Raw genomic sequence first — 24,924 nt, 5'->3', positions numbered from 1 at the left:
GTGGTTGGAGCCCATCCGGGAGCGGTGCGGTGAGGTCTAGGATGTGAAGTAAAAAGTCAAAGTTTTTCCACAATACCTGACGACCATTTAATTTTTGGGCCTCAGAGGCGCAATGGTTAGCGCGTTCAGCTGTTAACCGAAAGGTTGGTGGTTCGAGCCCAAACGAGAGAGGATTTGTGGGGTCTCAGAAGTAGCGTGAAAAGTAACTTTTCAACAATACCTGACAACCATTTAATTATTGGGCGTCCGTGGCGCAATGGTTAGCGCGTTCGGCTGTTAACCAATAGGTTGGTGGTTCGAGCCCATCCGGGAGCGGTGTTGTGTGATCTCAAATGTAACGTAGAAAGCCAAAGTTTTTCCACAATACCTGACGACCATTTAATTTTTGGGCTTCCGTGGCGCAATGGTTAGCGCGTTCGGCTGTTAACCGAAAGGTTGGTGGTTCGAGCCCATCCGGGAGCGGTGTTGTGAGGCCTCAGATGTGAAGTAAAAAGTCAAAGTTTTACCTCAATACCTGACGAAAATTTAATTTTTGGGCTTCAGTGGCGCAATGGTTAGCGCGTTCGGCTATTAACCAATAGGTTGGTGGTTCGAGCCCATCCGGGAGAAGTGTTGTGACGTCTCAGATGTAACGTAAAATGTCAGAGTTTTTCCACAATACCTGACGAACATTTAATTTTTGGGCTTCAGTGGCGCGATGGTCAGCGCGTTCAGCTGTTAACCGAAAGGTTGGTGGTTCGAGCCCAAACGAGAGAGGTTTTGTGGGGTCTCAGATGTAGCGTGAAAAGTCGTAACTTTTCAACAATACCTGACAACTATTTAATTTCTCAGCTTCCGTGGCTCAATGGTTAGCCACGGAAGCCCAAAAATTAAATGGTCGTCATTTATTGTGCAAAAACTTTGGCTTTCTACGTTACATTTGAGATCACACAACACCGTTCCCGGATGGGCTCGAACCACCAACCTATTGGTTAACAGCCGAACGCGCTAACCATTGAGCCACGGAAGCCCAAAAATTAAATGGTCGTCAGGTATTGTGGAAAAACTTTGGCTTTCTACGTCACATCTGAGACCTCACAACACCGCTCCCGGATGAGCTCGAACCACCAACCTATTGGTTAACAGCCGAACGCGCTAACCATTGAGCCACGGAAGCTCAGAAATTAAATGATTGTCACGTATTGTGGATAAGTTTTGACTTTTTACGCTACATATGAGACCCCACAACACCTCTCCCGGGTGGGCTCGAACCTTCAACCTTTCGATTAACAGCTGAACGTGCTAATCATTGCGCCACGGAAGCCCAAAAATTAAATGTTCGTCAGGTATTGTGAAAAACTCAGACATTTTACGTTACATCTGAGACCTCACAACACCGCATCCCGGATGGGCTCGAACCACAAACCTATTGGTTAACAGCCGAACGCGCTAATCATTGAGCCACGGAAGCCCAGAAATTAAATGGTTGTCACGTATTGTGGAAAAACTTTGGCTTTCTACGTCACATCTGAGACCTCACAACACCGCTACCGGATGAGCTCGAACCACCAACCTATTGGTTAACAGCCGAACGCGCTAACCATTGAGCCACGGAAGCTCAGAAATTAAATGATTGTCACGTATTGTGGATAAGTTTTGACTTTTTACGCTACATATGAGACCCCACAACACCTCTCCCGGGTGGGCTCGAACCTTCAACCTTTCGATTAACAGCTGAACGTGCTAATCATTGCGCCACGGAAGCCCAAAAATTAAATGTTCGTCAGGTATTGTGAAAAACTCAGACATTTTACGTTACATCTGAGACCTCACAACACCGCATCCCGGATGGGCTCGAACCACAAACCTATTGGTTAACAGCCGAACGCGCTAATCATTGAGCCACGGAAGCCCAGAAATTAAATGGTTGTCACGTATTGTGGAAAAACTTTGGCTTTCTACGTCACATCTGAGACCTCACAACACCGCTACCGGATGAGCTCGAACCACCAACCTATTGGTTAACAGCCGAACGCGCTAACCATTGAGCCACGGAAGCTCAGAAATTAAATGATTGTCACGTATTGTGGATAAGTTTTGACTTTTTACGCTACATCTGAGACCCCACAACACCTCTCCCGGGTGGGCTCGTACCACCATCCTCTCGATTAACAGCTGAACGCGCTAACCATTGCGCCACGGAAGCCCAAAAATTCAATGTTCGACAGGTATTGTGGAAAAACTCTGACATTTTATGTTACATTTGAGACGTCACAACACCGCTCCCGGGAGAGCTCAAACCACCAGTCTTTTGAATAGCAGCTGAACGCGCTAACCATTGCGCCACGGAAGCCCAAAAATTAAATGGTCGTCAGGTATTGTGGAAAAACTTTGGCTTTCTACGTTACATTTGAGATCACACAACACCGCTCCCGGGTGGGCTCGAACCACCAACCTATTGGTTAACAGCCGAGCGCGCTAACCATTGCGCCACGGAAGCCCAAAAGTTAAATGCTCGTCAGGTATTATGTAAAAACCTTGACTTTTTACGTCACATCTGAGACCTCACAACACCGCTCCCGGATGGGGTCGAACCACCAACCTATTGGTTAACAGCCGAACGCGCTAACCATTGCGCCACGGAAGCCCAAAAATTAAATGGTCGTCATTTATTGTGCAAAAACTTTGGCTTTCTACGTTACATTTCAGATCCCACAACACCGCTCCCGGGTGGGCTCGAACCACCAACCTATTAATTAACAGCCGAACGCGCTAACCATTGAGCCACGGAAGCTCAGAAATTAAATGGTTGTCAGGTATTGTGAAAAACCTTGACTTTTAACGTCACATCTGAGACCTCACAACACCGCTCCCGGATGGGCTCGAACCACCAACCTATTGGTTAACAGCCGAACGTGCTAACCATTGCGCCACGGAAGCCCAAAAATTAAATGGTCGTCAGGTATTGTGGAAAAATTTTGGCTTTCTACGTTACATTTGAGATCACACAACACCGCTCCCGGGTGGGCTCGAACCACCAACCTATTGGTTAACAGCCGAACGCGCTAACCATTGCGCCAAGGAAGCCCAAAATTTAAATGCTCGTCAGGTATTGTGTAAAAACCTTGACTTTTTACGTCACATCTGAGACCTCACAACACCGCTCCCGGATGGGCTCGAACCACCAACCTATTGCTTAACAGCCGAACGCGCTAACCATTGCGCCACGGAAGCCCAAAAATTAAATGGTCGTCAGGTATTGTGGAAAAACTTTGGCTTTCTACGTTACATTTGAGATCACACAACACCGCTCCCGGGTGGGCTCGAACCACCAACCTATTGGTTAACAGCCGAGCGCGCTAACCATTGCGCCACGGAAGCCCAAAAGTTAAATGCTCGTCAGGTATTATGTAAAAACCTTGACTTTTTACGTCACATCTGAGACCTCACAACACCGCTCCCGGATGGGGTCGAACCACCAACCTATTGGTTAACAGCCGAACGCGCTAACCATTGCGCCACGGAAGCCCAAAAATTAAATGGTCGTCATTTATTGTGCAAAAACTTTGGCTTTCTACGTTACATTTCAGATCCCACAACACCGCTCCCGGGTGGGCTCGAACCACCAACCTATTGGTTAACAGCCGAACGCGCTAACCATTGAGCCACGGAAGCTCAGAAATTAAATGGTTGTCAGGTATTGTGAAAAACCTTGACTTTTAACGTCACATCTGAGACCTCACAACACCGCTCCCGGATGGGCTCGAACCACAAACCTATTGGTTAACAGCCGAACGTGCTAACCATTGCGCCACGGAAGCCCAAAAATTAAATGGTCGTCAGGTATTGTGGAAAAATTTTGGCTTTCTACGTTACATTTGAGATCACACAACACCGCTCCCGGGTGGGCTCGAACCACCAACCTATTGGTTAACAGCCGAACGCGCTAACCATTGCGCCAAGGAAGCCCAAAATTTAAATGCTCGTCAGGTATTGTGTAAAAACCTTGACTTTTTACGTCACATCTGAGACCTCACAACACCGCTCCCGGATGGGCTCGAACCACCAACCTATTGCTTAACAGCCGAACGCGCTAACCATTGCGCCACGGAAGCCCAAAAATTAAATGGTCGTCAGGTATTGTGGAAAAACTTTGGCTTTCTACGTTACATTTGAGATCACACAACACCGCTCCCGGGTGGGCTCGAACCACCAACCTATTGGTTAACAGCCGAGCGCGCTAACCATTGCGCCACGGAAGCCCAAAAGTTAAATGCTCGTCAGGTATTATGTAAAAACCTTGACTTTTTACGTCACATCTGAGACCTCACAACACCGCTCCCGGATGGGGTCGAACCACCAACCTATTGGTTAACAGCCGAACGCGCTAACCATTGCGCCACGGAAGCCCAAAAATTAAATGGTCGTCATTTATTGTGCAAAAACTTTGGCTTTCTACGTTATATTTCAGATCCCACAACACCGCTCCCGGGTGGGCTCGAACCACCAACCTATTGGTTAACAGCCGAACGCGCTAACCATTGAGCCACGGAAGCTCAGAAATTAAATGGTTGTCAGGTATTGTGGAAAACCTTGACTTTTAACGTCACATCTGAGACCTCACAACACCGCTCCCGGATGGGCTCGAACCACCAACCTATTGGTTAACAGCCGAACGTGCTAACCATTGCGCCACGGAAGCCCAAAAATTAAATGGTCGTCAGGTATTGTGGAAAAATTTTGGCTTTCTACGTTACATTTGAGATCACACAACACCGCTCCCGGGTGGGCTCGAACCCCCAACCTATTGGTTAACAGCCGAACGCGCTAACCATTGCGCCAAGGAAGCCCAAAATTTAAATGCTCGTTAGGTATTGTGTAAAAACCTTGACTTTTTACGTCACATCTGAGACCTCACAACACCGCTCCCGGATGGGCTCGAACCACCAACCTATTGCTTAACAGCCGAACGCGCTAACCATTGCGCCACGGAAGCCCAAAACCTAAATGCTCGTCAGGTATTGTGCAAAAAACTTGACTTTTTACGTCACATCTGAGACCTCACAACACCGCTCCCGGATGGGCTCGAACCACCAACCTATTGGTTAACAGCCGAACGCGCTAACCATTGCGCCACGGAAGCCCAAAAGTTAAATACTCGTCAGGTATTGTGTAAAAACCTTGACTTCTTACGTCACATCTGAGACCTCACAACACCGCTCCCGGATGGGCTCGAACCACCAACCTATTGGTTAACAGCCGAACGCGCTAACCATTGCGCCACGGAAGCCCAAAAGTTAAATGCTCGTCAGGTATTGTGTAAAAACCTTGACTATTTACGTCACATCTGAGACCTCACAACACCGCTCCCGGATGGGCTCGAACCACCAACCTATTGGTTAACAGCCGAACGCGCTAACCATTGAGCCACGGAAGCTCAGAAATTAAATGGTTGTCAGGTGTTGTGGAAAAACTTTGGCTTTCTACGTTACATTTGAGACCCCACATTACCTCTCCCGGGTGGGCTCGAACCACCAACCTTTCGATTAACAGCTGAACGCGCTAACCATTGCGCCACGGAATCCCAAAAATTAAATTCTCGTCAGGTATTGTGTAAAAACCTTGACTTTTTACGTCACATCTGAGACCTCACAACACCGCTCCCGGATGGGCTCGAACCACCAACCAATTGGTTAACAGCCGAACGCGCTAACCATTGCGCCACGGAAGCCCAAAAGTTAAATGTTCGTCTGGTGTTGTGGAAAAACTCTGACATTTTACGTTACATCTGAGACGTCACAACACCGCTCCCGGGAGGGCTCGAACCACCAACCTTTCGGTTAACAGCTGAACGCGCTGACCATTGCGCCACGGACGCCCAAAAATTAAATGGTTGTCAGGTATTGTTGAAAAGTTACGACTTTTCACGCTACATCTGAGACCCCACAAATCCTCTCTCGTTTGGGCTCGAACCACCAACCTTTCGGTTAACAGCTGAACGCACTAACCATTGCGCCACGGAAGCCCAAAAATTAAGTGGTCGTCAGGTATTGTAGAAAAACTTTGGCTATTTACGTTACATTTGAGATCCAAAAACACCGCTCCCGGGTGGGCTCGAACCACCAAGCTATTGGTTAAAAGCCGAACGCGCTAACCATTGAGCCACGAAAGATCAGAAAATAAATGGTTATCACGTATTATGGAAAAAGTTTGACTATTCACGCTACATCTGAGACCTCACAACACCTCTCCCGGGTGGGCTCGAACCACCAACCTTTCGATTAACAGCTGAACGCGCTAACCATTGCGCCACGGAAGCCCAAAAATTAAATGCTCGTCAGGTATTGTGGAAAAACTCTGACATTTTACGTTACATCTGAGACGTCACAACACCGCTCCCGGGAGGGCTCGAACCACCAACCTTTCGGTTAACAGCTGAAAATTAAAAATCGAGGTACATTTTTATTTATTGTCCTGACGAACATTTAATTTTTGGGCTTCCGTGGCTCAATGTTAGCGCGTTCGGCTGTTAATCGAAAGGTTGGTGGTTCGAGCCCATCTGGGAGCGGTGTTGTGAGGTCTCAGATGTAGCGTGAAAAGTCAAACTTTTTCCATAATACGTGATAACCATTTATTTTCTGAGCTTCCGTGGCTCAATGGTTAGCGCGTTCGGCTGTTAAGCAATAGGTTGGTGGTTCGAGCCCACCCGGGAGCGGTGTTTTGGGATCTCAAATGTAACGTAAATAGCCAAAGTTTTTCCACAATACCTGACGACCATTTCATTTTTGGGCTTCCTTTGCGCAATGGTTAGCGCGTTCGGCTGTTAACCGAAAGGATGGTGGTTCGAGCCCACCTGGGAGAGGTGTTGTAGGGTCTCAGATGTAACGTAAAAAGTCATAACTTATCCACAAAACCTAACAACCATTTAATTTCTGAGCTTCTGTGGCTCAATGGTTAGCGCGTTCGGCTGTTAACCAATTGGTTGGTTTTTCGAGCCTATCCGGGAGAAGTGTTGTGACGTCTCAGATGTAACGTAAAATGTCAGAGTTTTTCCACAATACCTGACGACCATTTAATTTTTGGGCGTCCGTGGCGATTGGTTAGCGCGTTCGGCTGTTAACCGAAAGGTTGGTGGTTCGAGCCCATCCGGGAGCGGTGTTGTGAGGCCTCAGATGTGAAGTAAAAAGTCAAAGTTTTACCTCAATACCTGACGAAAATTTAATTTTTGGGCTTCAGTGGCGCAATGGTTAAGGCGTTCGGCTATTAACCAATAGGTTGGTGGTTCGAGCCCATCCGAGAGAAGTGTTGTGACGTCTCAGATGTAACGTAAAATGTCAGAGTTTTTCCACAATACCTGACGAACATTTAATTTTTGAGCTTCCGTGGCGCAATGGTTAGCGCGTTCAGCTGTTAATCGAAAGGTTGGTGGTTCGAGCCCACCTGGAAGAGGTGATGTGGGGTCTCAGATGTAGCATAAAAAGTCAAAACTTTTCCACAATACGTGACAACCATTTAATTTCTGAGCTTCAGTGGCGCAATGGTCAGCGCTTTCAGCTGTTAACCGAAAGGTTGGTGGTTCGAGCCCTCCCGGGAGCGGTGTTGTGACGTCTCAGATGTAACGTAAAATGTCAGAGTTTTTCCACAATACCTGACGAGCATTTAATTTTTGGGCTTCCGTGGCGCAATGGTTAGCGCGTTCAGCTGTTAATCGAAAGGTTGGTGGTTCGAGCCCACCCGAGAGAGGTGTTGTGAGGTCTCAGATGTAGCGTGAAAAGTCAAACTTTTTCCATAATACGTGATAACCATTTATTTTCTGATCTTTCGTGGCTCAATGGTTAGCGCGTTCGGCTGTTAACCCATAGCTTGGTGGTTCGAGCCCAACCGGGAGCGGTGTTTTTGATCTCAAATGTAACGTAAATAGCCAAAGTTTTTCCGCAATACCTGACGACCATTTTTTTTTTGGGCGTCCGTGGCGCAATGGTTAGCGCGTTCGGCTGTTAACCGAAAGGTTGGTGGTTCGAGCCCATCCGGGAGCGGTGTTGTGAGGCCTCAGATGTGAAGTAAAAAGTCAAAGTTTTACCTCAATAAATGACGAAAATTTAATTTTTGGGCTTCAGTGGCGCAATGGTTAGCGCGCTCGGCTATTAACCAATAGGTTGGTGGTGCGAGCCCATTCGGGAGAAGTGTTGTGACGTCTTAGATGTAACGTAAAATGTCGGATTTTTCCACAATACCTGACGAACATTTAATTTTTGGGCTTCAGTGGCGCAATGGTCAGCGCGTTCAGCTGTTAACCGAAAGGTTGGTGGTTCGAGCCCAAACGAGAGAGGTTTTGTGGGGTCTCAGATGTAGCGTGAAAATTCGTAACTTTTCAACAATACCTGACAACCATTTAATTTTTGGGTGTCCGTGGCGCAATGGCTAGCGCGTTCGGCTGTTAACCGAAAGGTTGGTGGTTCGAGCCCATCCGGGAGCGGTGTTGTGACGTCTCAGATGTTACGTAAAATGTCAGAGTTTTTCCACAATACCTGACGAACATTTAATTTTTGGGCTTCCGTGGCGCAGTAATTAGCGCGTCCAGCTCTTAATCGAAAGGTTGGTGGTTCGAGCCCACCCGGAAGAGGTGTTGTGGGGTCTCAGATGTAGCGTTAAAAGTCAAAACTTTTCCACAATACGTGACAACCATTTAATTTCTGATCTTCCGTGGCTCAATGGTTAGCGCGTTCGGCTGTTAACCAATAGGTTGGTGGTTCGAGCCCACCCGGGAACGGTGTTTTTGGATCTCAAATGTAACGTAAATAGCCAAAGTTTTTCCACAATACCTGACGACCATTTAATTTTTGGGCCTCAGTGGCGAATGGTTAGCGCGTTCGGCTGTTAACCGAAAGGTTGGTGGTTCGAGCCCATCCGGGAGCGGTGTTGTGAGGTCTCAGATGGTAAGTAAAAAGTCAAGGTTTTACCTCAATACCTGACGAAAATTTAATTTTTGGGCTACAGTGGCGCAATGGTCAGCGCGTTCAGCTGTTAATCGAAAGGTTGGTGGTTCGAGCCCGCCCGGAAGAGGTATTGTGTGGTCTCAGATGTAGCGTAAAAAGTCAAAACTTTTCCACAATACGTGACAACCATTTAATTTCTGAGCTTCCGTGGCTCAATGGTTAGCGCGTTCGGCTGTTAATCGAAAGGTTGGTGGTTCGAGCCCATCCGGGAGCGGTATTGTGAGGTCTCAGATGTAGCGTGAAAAGTCAAACTTTTTCCATAATACGTGATAACCATTTATTTTCTGAGCTTCCGTGGCTCAATGGTTAGCGCGTTCGGCTGTTAACCAATAGGTTGGTGGTTCGAGCCCACCCGGGAGCGGTGTTTTGGGATCTCAAATGTAACGTAAATAGCCAAAGTTTTTCCACAATACCTGACGACCATTTAATTTTTGGGCCTCAGAGGCGCAATGGTTAGCGCGTTCAGCTGTTAACCGAAAGGTTGGTGGTTCGAGCCCAAACGAGAGAGGATTTGTGGGGTCTCAGAAGTAGCGTGAAAAGTAACTTTTCCACAATACCTGACGACCATTTAATTTTTGGGCTTCCGTGGCGCAATGGTTAGCGCGTTCGGCTGTTAACCGAAAGGTTGGTGTTTCGAGCCCATCCGGGAGCGGTGTTGTGAGGCCTCAGATGTGAAGTAAAAAGTCAAAGTTTTACCTCAATACCTGACGAAAATTTAATTTTTGGGCTTCAGTGGCGCAATGGTTAGCGCGTTCGGCTATTAACCAATAGGTTGGTGGTTCGAGCCCATCCGGGAGAAGTGTTGTGACGTCTCAGATGTAGCGTGAAAAGTCAAACTTTTTCCATAATACGTGATAACCATTTATTTTCTGATCTTTCGTGGCTCAATGGTTAGCGCGTTCGGCTGTTAACCAATAGCTTGGTGGTTCGAGCCCATCCGGGAGCGGTGTTGTGTGATCTCAAATGTAACGTAGAAAGCCAAAGTTTTTCCACAATACCTGACGACCATTTAAATTTTGGGCTTCCGTGGCGCAATGGTTAGCGCGTTCGGCTGTTAACCGAAAGGTTGGTGGTTCGAGCCCATCCGGGAGCGGTGTTGTGAGGCCTCAGATGTGAAGTAAAAAGTCAAAGTTTTACCTCAATACCTGACGAAAATTTAATTTTTCTGCTTCCGTGGCGCAATGGTTAGCGCGTTCGGCTGTTAACCAGTAGGTTGGTGGTTCTAGCCCATCCGGGAGCGGTGTTGTGATGTCTCAGATGTAACGTAAAATGTCAGAGTTTTTCCACAATACCTGACGAACATTTAATTTTTGGGCTTCCGTGGCGCAATGGTTAGCGCGTTCAGCTGTTAATCGAAAGGTTGGTGGTTCGAGCCCACCCGGGAGAGGTGTTGTGAGGTCTCAGATGTAGCGTGAAAAGTCAAACTTTTTCCATAATACGTGATAACCATTTATTTTCTGATCTTCCGTGGCTCAATGGTTAGCGCGTTCGGCTGTTAACCAATAGGTTGGTGGTTCGAGCCCACCCGGGAGCGGTGTTTTTGGATCTCAAATGTAACGTAAATAGCCAAAGTTTTTCCACAATACCTGACGACCATTTAATTTTTGGACCTCAGTGGCGAATGGTTAGCGCGTTCGGCTGTTAACCGAAAGGTTGGTGGTTCGAGCCCATCCGGGAGCGGTGTTGTGAGGTCTCAGATGTGAAGTAAAAAGTCAAGGTTTTACCTCAATACCTGACGAAAATTTAATTTTTGGGCTACAGTGGCGCAATGGTCAGCGCGTTCAGCTGTTAACCGAAAGGCTGGTGGTTCGAGCCCTCCCGGGAGCGGTGTTGTGACGTCTCAGATGTAACGTAAAATGTCAGAGTTTTTCCACAATACCTGACGACCATTTAATTTTTGGGCCTCAGTGGCGCAATGGTTAGCGCGTTCAGCTGTTAACCGAAAGGATGGTGGTTCGAGCCCACCCGGGAGAGGTGTTGTGGGGTCTCAAATGTAACGTAGAAAGTCAAAGTCTTTCCACAATACCTGACAACCGTTTAATTTCTGAGCTTCCGTGGCTCAATGGTTAGCGCGTTCAGCTATTAAGCAATAGGTTGGTGGTTCGAGCCCAAACGAGAGAGGATTTGTGGGGTCTCAGAAGTAGCGTGAAAAGTCGTAACTTTTCAACAATACCTGACAACCATTTAATTATTGGGCGTCCGTGTTGCAATGGTTAGCGCGTTCGGCTGTTAACCAATAGGTTGGTGGTTCGAGCCCATCCGGGAGCGGTGTTGTGAGGTCTTAGATGTGACGTAAAAAGTCAAGGTTTTTACACAATATCTGACGAGCATTTAATTTTTGGGCTTCCGTGGCGCAATGGTTAGCGCGTTCAGCTGTTAATCGAAAGATGGTGGTTCGAGCCCACCCGGGAGAGGTGTTGTGGGGTCTCAAATGTAACGTAGAAAGCCAAAGTTTTTCCACAATACCTGACGACCATTTAATTTCTGGGCTTCCGTGGCGCAATGGTTAGCGCGTTCGGCTGTTAACCGAAAGGTTGGTGGTTCGAGCCCATCCGGGAGCGGTGTTGTGAGGCCTCAGATGTGAAGTAAAAAGTCAAAGTTTTACCTCAATACCTGACGAAAATTTAATTTTTGGGCTTCAGTGGCGCAATGGTTAGCGCGTTCGGCAATTAACCAATAGGTTGGTGGTTCGAGCCCATCCGGGAGAAGTGTTGTGACGTCTCAGATGTAACGTAAAATGTCAGAGTTTTTCCACAATACCTGACGAACATTTAATTTTTGGGCTTCCTTGGCGCAATGGTTAGCGCGTTCAGCTGTTAATCGAAAGGTTGGTGGTTCGAGCCCACCCGGAACAGGTGATGTGGGGTCTCAGATGTAGCGTAAAAAGTCAAAACTTTTCCACAATACGTGACAACCATTTAATTTCTGAGCTTCAGTGGCGCAATGGTCAGCGCGTTCAGCTGTTAACCGAAAGGTTGGTGGTTCGAGCCCTCCCGGGAGCGGTGTTGTGACGTCTCAGATGTAACGTAAAATGTCAGAGTTTTTCCACAATACCTGACGAGCATTTAATTTTTGGGCTTCCGTGGCGCAATGGTTAGCGCGTTCAGCTGTTAATCGAAAGGTTGGTGGTTCAAGCCCACCCGGGAGAGGTGTTGTGAGGTCTCAGATGTAGTGTGAAAAGTCAAACTTTTTCCATAATACGTGATAACCATTTATTTTCTGATCTTCCGTGGCTCAATGGTTAGCGCGTTCGGCTGTTAACCGAAAGGTTGGTGGTTCGAGCCCATCCGGGAGCGGTGTTGTGAGGTCTCAGATGTGAAGTAAAAAGCCAAAGTTTTTCCACAATACCTGACGACCATTTAATTTTTGGGCTTCCGTGGCGCAATGGTTAGCGCGTTCGGCTGTTAACCATTAGGTTGGTGGTTCGAGCCCATCCGGGAGCGGTGTTGTGAGGTCTCAGATGTGACGTAAAAAGTCAAGGTTTTTACACAATACCTGACGAGCATTTAATTTTTGGGCTTCCGTGGCACAATGGTTACGGCGTTCAGCTGTTAATCGAAAGGTTGGTGGTTCGAGCCCACCCGGGAGAGGTGTTGTGGGGTCTCAAATGTAACGTAGAAAGCCAAAGTTTTTTTGCACAACACCTGACGAGCATTTAGCTTTTGGGCTTCCGTGGCGCAATGGTTAGCGCGTTCGGCTGTTAACCAATAGGTTGGTGGTTCGAGCCCACCCGGGAGCGGTGTTGTGTGATCTCAAATGTAACGTAGAAAGCCAAAGTTTTTCCACAATACCTGACAACCATTTAATTTCTTAGCTTCCGTGGCTCAATGGTTAGCGCGTTCGGCTGTTAACCAATAGGTTGGTGGTTCGAGCCCACCCGGGAGCGGTGTTGTGAGGTCTCAGATGTGAAGTAAAAAGCCAAAGTTTTTCCACAATACCTGACGAGCATTTAATTTTTGGGCTTCCGTGGCTCAATGGTTAGCGCGTTCGGCTGTTAACCAATAGGTTGGTGGTTCGAGCCCATCCGGGAGCGGTGTTGTGAGGTATCAGATGTGAAGTAAAAAGCCAAAGTTTTTCCACAATACCTGACGAGCATTTAATTTTTGGGCTTCCGTGGCTCAATGGTTAGCGCGTTCGGCTGTTAACCAATAGGTTGGTGGTTCGAGCCCATCCGGGAGCGGTGTTGTGAGGTCTCAGATGTGACGTAAAAAGTCAAGTTTTTTTGCACAACACCTGACGAGCATTTAGCTTTTGGGCTTCCGTGGCGCAATGGTTAGCGCGTTCGGCTGTTAACCAATAGGTTGGTGGTTCGAGCCCACCCGGGAGCGGTGTTGTGTGATCTCAAATGTAACGTAGAAAGCCAAAGTTTTTCCACAATACCTGACAACCATTTAATTTCTTAGCTTCCGTGGCTCAATGGTTAGCGCGTTCGGCTGTTAACCAATAGATTGGTGGTTCGAGCCCACCCGGGAGCGGTGTTGTGGGATCTCAAATGTAACGTAGAAAGCCAAAGTTTTTGCACAATAAATGACGACCATTTAATTTTTGGGCTTCCGTGGCGCAATGGTTAGCGCGTTCGGCTGTTAACCAATAGGTTGGTGGTTCGACCCCATCCGGGAGCGGTGTTTTGAGGTCTCAGATTTGACGTAAAAAGTCAAGGTTTTTACACAATACCTGACGAGTATTTAACTCTTGGGCGTCCGTGGCGAATGGTTAGCGCGTTCGGCTGTTAACCGAAAGGTTGGTGGTTCGAGCCCATCCGGGAGCGGTGTTGTGAGGTCTCAGATGTGAAGTAAAAAGACAAGGTTTTACCTCAATACCTGACGAAAATTTAATTTTTGGGCTTCAGTGGCGCAATGGTCAGCGCGTTCAGCTGTTAACCGAAAGGTTGGTGGTTCGAGCCCTCCCGGGAGCGGTGTTGTGACGTCTCAGATGTAACGTAAAATGTCAGAGTTTTTCCACAATACCTGACGAGCATTTAATTTTTGGGCTTCCTTGGCGCAATGGTTAGCGCGTTCAGCTGTTAATCGAAAGGTTGGTATTCGAGCCCACCCGGGAGAGGTGTTGTGAGGTCTCAGATGAAGCGTGAAAAGTCAAACTTTTTCCATAATACGTGATAACCATTTATTTTCTGATCTTTCGTGGCTCAATGGTTAGCGCGTTCGGCTGTTAACCAATAGCTTGGTGGTTCGAGCCCACCCGGGAGCGGTGTTTTTGGATCTCAAATGTAACATAAATAGCCAAAGTTTTTCCGCAATACCTGACGCCCATTTTTTTGGGCGTCCGTGGCGCAATGGTTAGCGCGTTCGGCTGTTAACCGAAAGGTTGGTGGTTCGAGCCCATCCGGGAGCGGTGTTGTGAGGCCTCAGATGTGAAGTAAAAAGTCAAAGTTTTACCTCAATACCTGACGAAAATTTAATTTTTGGGCTTCAGTGGCGCAATGGTCAGCGCGTTCAGCTGTTAACCGAAAGGTTGGTGGTTCGAGCCCAAACGAGAGAGGTTTTGTGGGGTCTCAGATGTAGCTTGAAAAGTCGTAACTTTTCAACAATACCTGACAACCATTTAATTTCTGAGCTTCCGTGGCTCAATGGTTAGCGCGTTCGGCTGTCAATCGAAAGGTTGGTGGTTGGAGCCCATCCGGGAGCGGTGCGGTGAGGTCTAGGATGTGAAGTAAAAAGTCAAAGTTTTTCCACAATACCTGACGACCATTTAATTTTTGGGCCTCAGAGGCGCAATGGTTAGCGCGTTCAGCTGTTAACCGAAAGGTTGGTGGTTCGAGCCCAAACGAGAGAGGATTTGTGGGGTCTCAGAAGTAGCGTGAAAAGTAACTTTTCAACAATACCTGACAACCATTTAATTATTGGGCGTCCGTGGCGCAATGGTTAGCGCGTTCGGCTGTTAACCAATAGGTTGGTGGTTCGAGCCCATCCGGGAGCGGTGTTGTGTGATCTCAAATGTAACGTAGAAAGCCAAAGTTTTTCCACAATACCTGACGACCATTTAATTTTTGGGCTTCCGTGGCGCAATGGTTAGCGCGTTCGGCTATTAACCAATAGGTTGGTGGTTCGAGCCCATCCGGGAGAAGTGTTGTGACGTCTCAGATGTAACGTAAAATGTCAGAGTTTTTCCACAATACCTGACGAACATTTAATTTTTGGGCTTCAGTGGCGCGATGGTCAGCGCGTTCAGCTGTTAACCGAAAGGTTGGTGGTTCGAGCCCAAACGAGAGAGGTTTTGTGGGGTCTCAGATGTAGCGTGAAAAGTCGTAACTTTTCAACAATACCTGACAACTATTTAATTTCTCAGCTTCCGTGGCTCAATGGTTAGCGCGTTCGGCTGTTAACCAGTAGGTTGGTGGTTCTAGCCCATCCGGGAGCGGTGTTGTGATGTCTCAGATGTAACGTAAAATGTCAGAGTTTTTCCACAATACCTGACGAACATTTAATTTTTGGGCTTCCGTGGCGCAATGGTTAGCGCGTTCAGCTGTTAATCGAAAGGTTGGTGGTTCGAGCCCACCCGGGAGAGGTGTTGTGAGGTCTCAGATGTAGCGTGAAAAGTCAAACTTTTTCCATAATACGTGATAACCATTTATTTTCTGATCTTTCGTGGCTCAATGGTTAGCGCGTTCGGCTGTTAACCAATAGCTTGGTGGTTCGAGCCCACCCGGGAGCGGTGTTTTTGGATCTCAAATGTAACGTATATAGCCAAAGTTTTTCCGCAATACCTGACGACCATTTTTTTTTGGGCGTCCGTGGCGCAATGGTTAGCGCGTTCGGCTGTTAACCGAAAGGTTGGTGGTTCGAGCCCATCCGGGAGCGGTGTTGTGAGGCCTCAGATGTGAAGTAAAAAGTCAAAGTTTTACCTCAATACCTGACGAAAATTTAATTTTTCTGCTTCCGTGGCTCAATGGTTAGCGCGTTCGGCTGTTAACCAGTAGGTTGGTGGCTCTAGCCCATCCGGGAGCGGTGTTGTGATGTCTCAGATGTAACGTAAAATGTCAGAGTTTTTCCACAATACCTGACGAACATTTAATTTTTGGGCTTCCGTGGCGCAATGGTTAGCGCGTTCAGCTGTTAATCGAAAGGTTGGTGGTTCGAGCCCAAACGAGAGAGGATTTGTGGGGTCTCAGAAGTAGCGTGAAAAGTAACTTTTCAACAATACCTGACAACCATTTAATTATTGGGCGTCCATGGCGCAATGGTTAGCGCGTTCGGCTGTTAACCATTAGGTTGGTGGTTCGAGCCCATCCGGGAGCGGTGTTGTGTGATCTCAAATGTAACGTAGAAAGCCAAAGTTTTTCCACAATACCTGACGACCATTTAAATTTTGGGCTTCCGTGGCGCAATGGTTAGCGCGTTCGGCTGTTAACCGAAAGGTTGGTGGTTCGAGCCCATCCGGGAGCGGTGTTGTGAGGCCTCAGATGTGAAGTAAAAAGTCAAAGTTTTACCTCAATACCTGACGAAAATTTAATCTTTCTGCTTCCGTGGCGGAATGGTTAGCGCGTTCGGCTGTTAACCAGTAGGTTGGTGGTTCTAGCCCATCCGGGAGCGGTGTTGTGATGTCTCAGATGTAACGTAAAATGTCAGAGTTTTTCCACAATACCTGACGAACATTTAATTTTTGGGCTTCCGTGGCGCAATGGTTAGCGCGTTCAGCTGCTAATCGAAAGGTTGGTGGTTCGAGCCCACCCGGGAGAGGTGTTGTGAGGTCTCAGATGTAGCGTGAAAAGTCAAACTTTTTCCATAATACGTGATAACCATTTATTTTCTGATCTTCCGTGGCTCAATGGTTAGCGCGTTCGGCTGTTAACCAATAGGTTGGTGGTTCGAGCCCACCCGGGAGCGGTGTTTTTGGATCTCAAATGTAACGTAAATAGCCAAAGTTTTTCCACAATACCTGACGACCATTTAATTTTTGGACCTCAGTGGCGAATGGTTAGCGCGTTCGGCTGTTAACCGAAAGGTTGGTGGTTCGAGCCCATCCGGGAGCGGTGTTGTGAGGTCTCAGATGTAACGTAAAATGTCAGAGTTTTTCCACAATACCTGACGACCATTTAATTTTTGGGCCTCAGTGGCGCAATGGTTAGCGCGTTCAGCTGTTAACCGAAAGGATGGTGGTTCGAGCCCACCCGGGAGAGGTGTTGTGGGGTCTCAAATGTAACGTAGAAAGCCAAAGTCTTTCCACAATACCTGACAACCGTTTAATTTCTGAGCTTCCGTGGCTCAATGGTTAGCGCGTTCAGCTGTTAAGCAATAGGTTGGTGGTTCGAGCCCAAAAGAGAGAGGATTTGTGGGGTCTCAGAAGTGGCGTGAAAAGTCGTAACTTTTCAACAATACCTGACAACCATTTAATTATTGGGCGTCCGTGTTGCAATGGTTAGCGCGTTCGGCTGTTAACCAATAGGTTGGTGGTTCGAGCCCATCCGGGAGCGGTGTTGTGAGGTCTTAGATGTGACGTAAAAAGTCAAGGTTTTTACACAATATCTGACGAGCATTTAATTTTTGGGCTTCCGTGGCGCAATGGTTAGCGCGTTCAGCTGTTAATCGAAAGGTTGGTGGTTCGAGCCCACCCGGGAGAGGTGTTGTGGGGTCTCAAATGTAACGTAGAAAGCCAAAGTTTTTCCACAATACCTGACAACCGTTTAATTTCTGAGCTTCCGTGGCTTAATGGTTAGCGCGTGCAGCTGTTAACCAATAGGTTGGTGGTTCGAGCCCACCCGGGAGCGATGTTGTGTGATCTCAAATGTAACGTTGAAAGCCAAAGTTTTTCCACAATACCTGACGACCATTTAATTTCTGGGCTTCCGTGGCGCAATGGTTAGCGCGTTCGGCTGTTAACCGAAAGGTTGGTGGTTCGAGCCCATCCGGGAGCGGTGTTGTGAGGCCTCAGATGTGAAGTAAAAAGTCAAAGTTTTACCTCAATACCTGACGAAAATTTAATTTTTGGGCTTCAGTGGCGCAATGGTTAGCGCGTTCGGCAATTAACCAATAGGTTGGTGGTTCGAGCCCATCCGGGAGAAGTGTTGTGACGTCTCAGATGTAACGTAAAATGTCAGAGTTTTTCCACAATACCTGACGAACATTTAATTTTTGGGCTTCCTTGGCGCAATGGTTAGCGCGTTCAGCTGTTAATCGAAAGGTTGGTGGTTCGAGCCCACCCGGAACAGGTGATGTGGGGTCTCAGATGTAGCGTAAAAAGTCAAAACTTTTCCACAATACGTGACAACCATTTAATTTCTGAGCTTCAGTGGCGCAATGGTCAGCGCGTTCAGCTTTTAACCGAAAGGTTGGTGGTTCGAGCCCTCCCGGGAGCGGTGTTGTGACGTCTCAGATGTAACGTAAAATGTCAGAGTTTTTCCACAATACCTGACGACCATTTAATTTTTGGGCTTCCGTGGCGCAATGGTTAGCGCGTTCGGCTGTTAACCATTAGGTTGGTGGTTCGAGCCCATCCGGGAGCGGTGTTGTGAGGTCTCAGATGTGACGTAAAAAGTCAAGGTTTTTACACAATACCTGACGAGCATTTAATTTTTGGGCTTCCGTGGCACAATGGTTACGGCGTTCAGCTGTTAATCGAAAGGTTGGTGGTTCGAGCCCACCCGGGAGAGGTGTTGTGGGGTCTCAAATGTAACGTAGAAAGCCAAAGTTTTTCCACAATACCTGACAACAATTTAATTTCTGAGCTTCCGTGGCTCAATGGTTAGCGCGTTCGGCTGTTAACCAATAGGTTGGTGGTTCGAGCCCATCCGGGAGCGGTGTTGTGAGGTCTCAGATGTGACGTAAAAAGTCAAGTTTTTTTGCACAACACCTGACGAGCATTTAGCTTTTGGGCTTCCGTGGCGCAATGGTTAGCGCGTTCGGCTGTTAACCAATAGGTTGGTGGTTCGAGCCCACCCGGGAGCGGTGTTGTGTGATCTCAAATGTAACGTAGAAAGCCAAAGTTTTTCCACAATACCTGACAACCATTTAATTTCTTAGCTTCCGTGGCTCAATGGTTAGCGCGTTCGGCTGTTAACCAATAGGTTGGTGGTTCGAGCCCACCCGGGAGCGGTGTTGTGGGATCTCAAATGTAACGTAGAAAGCCAAAGTTTTTGCACAATAAATGACGACCATTTAATTTTTGGGCTTCCGTGGCTCAATGGTTAGCGCGTTCGGCTGTTAACCAATAGGTTGGTGGTTCGAGCCCATCCGGGAGCGGTGTTGTGAGGTCTCAGGTGTGACGTAAAAAGTCAAGTTTTTTTGCACAACACCTGACGAGCATTTAGCTTTTGGGCTTCCGTGGCGCAATGGTTAGCGCGTTCGGCTGTTAACCAATAGGTTGGTGGTTCGAGCCCACCCGGGAGCGATGTTGTGTGATCTCAAATGTAACGTTGAAAGCCAAAGTTTTTCCACAATACCTGACGACCATTTAATTTCTGGGCTTCCGTGGCGCAATGGTTAGCGCGTTCGGCTGTTAACCGAAAGGTTGGTGGTTCGAGCCCATCCGGGAGCGGTGTTGTGAGGCCTCAGATGTGAAGTAAAAAGTCAAAGTTTTACCTCAATACCTGACGAAAATTTAATTTTTGGGCTTCAGTGGCGCAATGGTTAGCGCGTTCGGCAATTAACCAATAGGTTGGTGGTTCGAGCCCATCCGGGAGAAGTGTTGTGACGTCTCAGATGTAACGTAAAATGTCAGAGTTTTTCCACAATACCTGACGAACATTTAATTTTTGGGCTTCCTTGGCGCAATGGTTAGCGCGTTCAGCTGTTAATCGAAAGGTTGGTGGTTCGAGCCCACCCGGAACAGGTGATGTGGGGTCTCAGATGTAGCGTAAAAAGTCAAAACTTTTCCACAATACGTGACAACCATTTAATTTCTGAGCTTCAGTGGCGCAATGGTCAGCGCGTTCAGCTGTTAACCGAAAGGTTGGTGGTTCGAGCCCTCCCGGGAGCGGTGTTGTGACGTCTCAGATGTAACGTAAAATGTCAGAGTTTTTCCACAATACCTGACGACCATTTAATTTTTGGGCTTCCGTGGCGCAATGGTTAGCGCGTTCGGCTGTTAACCATTAGGTTGGTGGTTCGATCCCATCCGGGAGCGGTGTTGTGAGGTCTCAGATGTGACGTAAAAGTCAAGGTTTTTACACAATACCTGACGAGCATTTAATTTTTGGGCTTCCGTGGCACAATGGTTACGGCGTTCAGCTGTTAATCGAAAGGTTGGTGGTTCGAGCCCACCCGGGAGAGGTGTTGTGGGGTCTCAAATGTAACGTAGAAAGCCAAAGTTTTTCCACAATACCTGACAACAATTTAATTTCTGAGCTTCCGTGGCTCAATGGTTAGCGCGTTCGGCTGTTAACCAATAGGTTGGTGGTTCGAGCCCATCCGGGAGCGGTGTTGTGAGGTCTCAGATGTGACGTAAAAAGTCAAGTTTTTTTGCACAACACCTGACGAGCATTTAGCTTTTGGGCTTCCGTGGCGCAATGGTTAGCGCGTTCGGCTGTTAACCAATAGGTTGGTGGTTCGAGCCCACCCGGGAGCGGTGTTGTGTGATCTCAAAAGTAACGTAGAAAGCCAAAGTTTTTCCACAATACCTGACAACCATTTAATTTCTTAGCTTCCGTGGCTCAATGGTTAGCGCGTTCGGCTGTTAACCAATAGGTTGGTGGTTCGAGCCCATCCGGGAGCGGTGTTTTGAGGTCTCAGATTTGACGTAAAAAGTCAAGGTTTTTACACAATACCTGACGAGCATTTAACTTTTGGGCGTCCGTGGCGAATGGTTAGCGCGTTCGGCTGTTAACCGAAAGGTTGGTGGTTCGAGCCCATCCGGGAGCGGTGTTGTGAGGTCTCAGATGTGAAGTAAAAAGACAAGGTTTTACCTCAATACCTGACGAAAATTTAATTTTTGGGCTTCAGTGGCGCAATGGTCAGCGCGTTCAGCTGTTAACCGAAAGGTTGGTGGTTCGAGCCCTCCCGGGAGCGGTGTTGTGACGTCTCAGATGTAACGTAAAATGTCAGAGTTTTTCCACAATACCTGACGAGCATTTAATTTTTGGGCTTCCTTGGCGCAATGGTTAGCGCGTTCAGCTGTTAATCGAAAGGTTGGTATTCGAGCCCACCCGGGAGAGGTGTTGTGAGGTCTCAGATGAAGCGTGAAAAGTCAAACTTTTTCCATAATACGTGATAACCATTTATTTTCTGATCTTTCGTGGCTCAATGGTTAGCGCGTTCGGCTGTTAACCAATAGCTTGGTGGTTCGAGCCCACCCGGGAGCGGTGTTTTTGGATCTCAAATGTAACGTAAATAGCCAAAGTTTTTCCGCAATACCTGACGCCCATTTTTTTTGGGCGTCCGTGGCGCAATGGTTAGCGCGTTCGGCTGTTAACCGAAAGGTTGGTGGTTCGAGCCCATCCGGGAGCGGTGTTGTGAGGCCTCAGATGTGAAGTAAAAAGTCAAAGTTTTACCTCAATACCTGACGAAAATTTAATTTTTGGGCTTCAGTGGCGCAATGGTCAGCGCGTTCAGCTGTTAACCGAAAGGTTGGTGGTTCGAGCCCAAACGAGAGAGGTTTTGTGGGGTCTCAGATGTAGCTTGAAAAGTCGTAACTTTTCAACAATACCTGACAACCATTTAATTTCTGAGCTTCCGTGGCTCAATGGTTAGCGCGTTAGGCTGTCAATCGAAAGTTTGGTGGTTGGAGCCCATCCGGGAGCGGTGCGGTGAGGTCTAGGATGTGAAGTAAAAAGTCAAAGTTTTACCTCAATACCTGACGAAAATTTAATTTTTGGGCTTCAGTGGCGCAATGTTCAGCGCGTTCAGCTGTTAACCGAAAGGTTGGTGGTTCGAGCCCTCCCGGGAGCGGTGTTGTGACGTCTCAGATGTAACGTAAAATGTCAGAGTTTTTCCACAATACCTGACGAGCATTTAATTTTTGAGCTTCCGTGGCGCAATGGTTAGCGCGTTCAGCTGTTGATCGAAAGGTTGGTGGTTCGAGCCCACCCGGGAGAGGTGTTGTGAGGTCTCAGATGTAGCGTGAAAAGTCAAACTTTTTCCATAATACGTGATAACCATTTATTTTCTGATCTTTCGTGGCTCAATGGTTAGCGCGTTCGGCTGTTAACCAATAGCTTGGTGGTTCGAGCCCACCCGGGAGCGGTGTTTTTGGATCTCAAATGTAACGTAAATAGCCAAAGTTTTTCTACAATACCTGACGACCATTTAATTTTTGGGCTTCCGTGGCGCAATGGTTAGTGCGTTCAGCTGTTAACCGAAAGGTTGGTGGTTCGAGCCCAAACGAGAGAGGATTTGTGGGGTCTCAGATGTAGCGTGAAAAGTCGTAACTTTTCAACAATACCTGACAACCATTTAATTTTTGGGCGTCCGTGGCGCAATGGCTAGCGCGTTCGGCTGTTAACCGAAAGGTTGGTGGTTCGAGCCCATCCGGGAGCGGTTTTGTGACGTCTCAGATGTTACGTAAAATGTCAGAGTTTTTCCACAATACCTGACAAAAATTTAATTTTTGGGCTTCAGTGGCGCAATGGTCAGCGCGTTCAGCTGTTAACCGAAAGGTTGGTGGTTCGAGCCCTCCCGGGAGCGGTGTTGTGACGTCTCAGATGTAACGTAAAATGTCAGAGTTTTTCCACAACACCAGACGAACATTTAACTTTTGGGCTTCCGTGGCGCAATGGTTAGCGCGTTCGGCTGTTAACCAATAGGTTGGTGGTTCGAGCCCATCCGGGAGCGGTGTTGTGAGGTCTCGGATGTGACGTAAAAAGTCAAGGTTTTTACACAATCACTTTTATTGAGTGTTTTATAGGGAATTAAGCTGAATTCGGTCAAAAATTTCTCCAGAAAAAAATGCATTCAAAAAAGTACCGAAAAAATCGCATGTTTTTCTTCTTCAAGATACAAAATCCGTGACAACGATTTCTTATTGAAAAATTTAATTTTAACAGTTTTTTGATTGAATATCGTTACATTTGCTTGAATTAAAGCAAAAAGTATAAAAATAATGGTTTCAGTGAACATATTTGAAAATAGTGAAGAAATACTCAAAGTATGCTTCTTTGGCCGTGAAACGTCGATTTTGAAAATGTTATTAAAAATCGAGGTAAATTTTTAATTATTGTTAAATCGAGATGAAATCACTTTCAATGAGTGTTTTATAGGGAATTAAGCTGAATTCGGTCAAAAATTTCTCCAGAAAAAAATGCATTCAAAAGTGTACCGAAAAAATCGCATGTTTTTCTTCTTCAAGATACAAAATCCGTGACAACGATTTCTTATTGAAAAATTGAATTTTAACAGTTTTTTGAATGAATATCGTTACATTTGCTTGAATTAAAGCAAAAAGTATAAAAATAATGCTTTCAGTGAACATATTTGAAAACAGTGAACAAATACTCAAAATGTTTTTCTTAGGCCGAGTTACGTCGATTTTGAAAATGTTATTAAAAATCGAGGTACATTTTTATTTATTGTTCAATCGAGATGAAATCACTTTTAATGAGTGTTTTATAGGGAATTAAGCTGAATTCGGTCAAAAATTTCTCCAGAAAAAAATTCATTCAAAAAAGTACCGAAAAAATCGCAGGTTTTTCTTCTTCAAGACACAAAATCCGTGAATACGATTTCTTATTGAAAAATTTAATTTTAACAGTTTTTTGATTGAATATAGTTACATTTGCTTGAATTAAAGCAAAAAGTATAAAAATAATGGTTTCAGTGAACATATTTGAAAATAGTGAACAAATACTCAAAGTAAGCTTCTTTGGCCGTGAAACGTCGATTTTGAAAATGTTATTAAAAATCGAGGTAAATTTTTAATTATTGTTCAATCGAGATGAAATCACTTTCAATGAGTGTTTTATAGGGAATTAAGCTGAATTCGGTCAAACATTTCTCCAGAAAAAAATGCATTCAAAAGTGTACCGAAAAAATCGCATGTTTTTTTCCTTCAAGATACAAAATCCGTGACAACGATTTCTTATTGAAAATTGAATTTTAACAGTTTGTTGAATGAATATCGTTACATTTGCTTGAATTAACGCAAAAATTACAAAAATAATGGTTTCAGTGGTTATATTTGAAAACAGTGAACAAATACTCAAAATGTTTTTCTTTGGCCGAGTTACGTCGATTTTGAAAATGTTATTAAAAATCGAGGTACATTTTTATTTATTGTTCAATCGAGATGAAATCACTTTTAATGAGTGTTTTATAGGGAATTAAGCTGAATTCGGTCAAAAATTTCTCCAGAAAAAAATTCATTCAAAAAAGTACCGAAAAAATCGCAGGTTTTTCTTCTTCAAGACACAAAATCCGTGAATACGATTTCTTATTGAAAATTGAATTTTAACAGTTTTTTGAATGAATATCGTTACATTTGCTTGAATTAAAGCAAAAAGTATAAAAATAATGGTTTCAGTGGTTATTTTTGAAAATAGTGAAGAAATACTCAAAATATGCTTCTTTGGCCGTGAAACGTCGATTTTGAAAATGTTATTAAAAATCGAGGTAAATTTTTAATTATAGTTCAATCGAGATGAAATCACTTTCAATGAGTGTTTTATAGGGAATTAAGCTGAATTCGGTCAAACATTTCTCCAGAAAAAAATGCATTCAAAAGTGTACCGAAAAAATCGCATGTTTTTTTCCTTCAAGATACAAAATCCGTGACAACGATTTCTTATTGAAAATTGAATTTTAACAGTTTGTTGAATGAATATCGTTACATTTGCTTGAATTAACGCAAAAATTACAAAAATAATGGTTTCAGTGGTTATATTTGAAAACAGTGAACAAATACTCAAAATGTTTTTCTTAGGCCGAGTTACGTCGATTTTGAAAATGTTATTAAAAATAGAGGTAAATTTTTATTTATTGTTCAATCGAGATGAAATCACTTTTAATGAGTGTTTTATAGGGAATTAAGCTGAATTCGGTCAAACATTTCTCCAGAAAAAAATGCA

The 24,924-nt window shown here is 45.9% G+C and overlaps 3 non-coding genes across 3 annotated transcripts; all 3 read left to right on the top strand.

The window, feature by feature from the left end:
- Positions 1-14,548: 14,548 nt before the first annotated feature.
- Positions 14,549-14,621, top strand: TRNAD-GUC (transfer RNA aspartic acid (anticodon GUC)). The gene has a single exon. It is a non-coding gene; the product is annotated as a tRNA-Asp (tRNA).
- Positions 14,622-14,986: 365 nt separating this feature from the next.
- Positions 14,987-15,059, top strand: TRNAN-AUU (transfer RNA asparagine (anticodon AUU)). Its single transcript has one exon. It is a non-coding gene; the product is annotated as a tRNA-Asn (tRNA).
- A 1,540-nt stretch (positions 15,060-16,599) lies between these two features.
- Positions 16,600-16,672, top strand: TRNAS-GCU (transfer RNA serine (anticodon GCU)). The gene has a single exon. It is a non-coding gene; the product is annotated as a tRNA-Ser (tRNA).
- The last annotated feature ends 8,252 nt before the right edge of the window (positions 16,673-24,924 follow it).

Source organism: Phalangium opilio, unplaced genomic scaffold (genome assembly GCF_054372755.1).
Source record: "Phalangium opilio isolate 3A_F unplaced genomic scaffold, DU_Popi_V2 ptg000056l_1, whole genome shotgun sequence".
Classification (NCBI taxonomy): domain Eukaryota; kingdom Metazoa; phylum Arthropoda; class Arachnida; order Opiliones; family Phalangiidae; genus Phalangium; species Phalangium opilio.
Note: the sequence above shows the minus strand (reverse complement) of the source record. Positions and strands in the feature narration are given on the sequence as shown.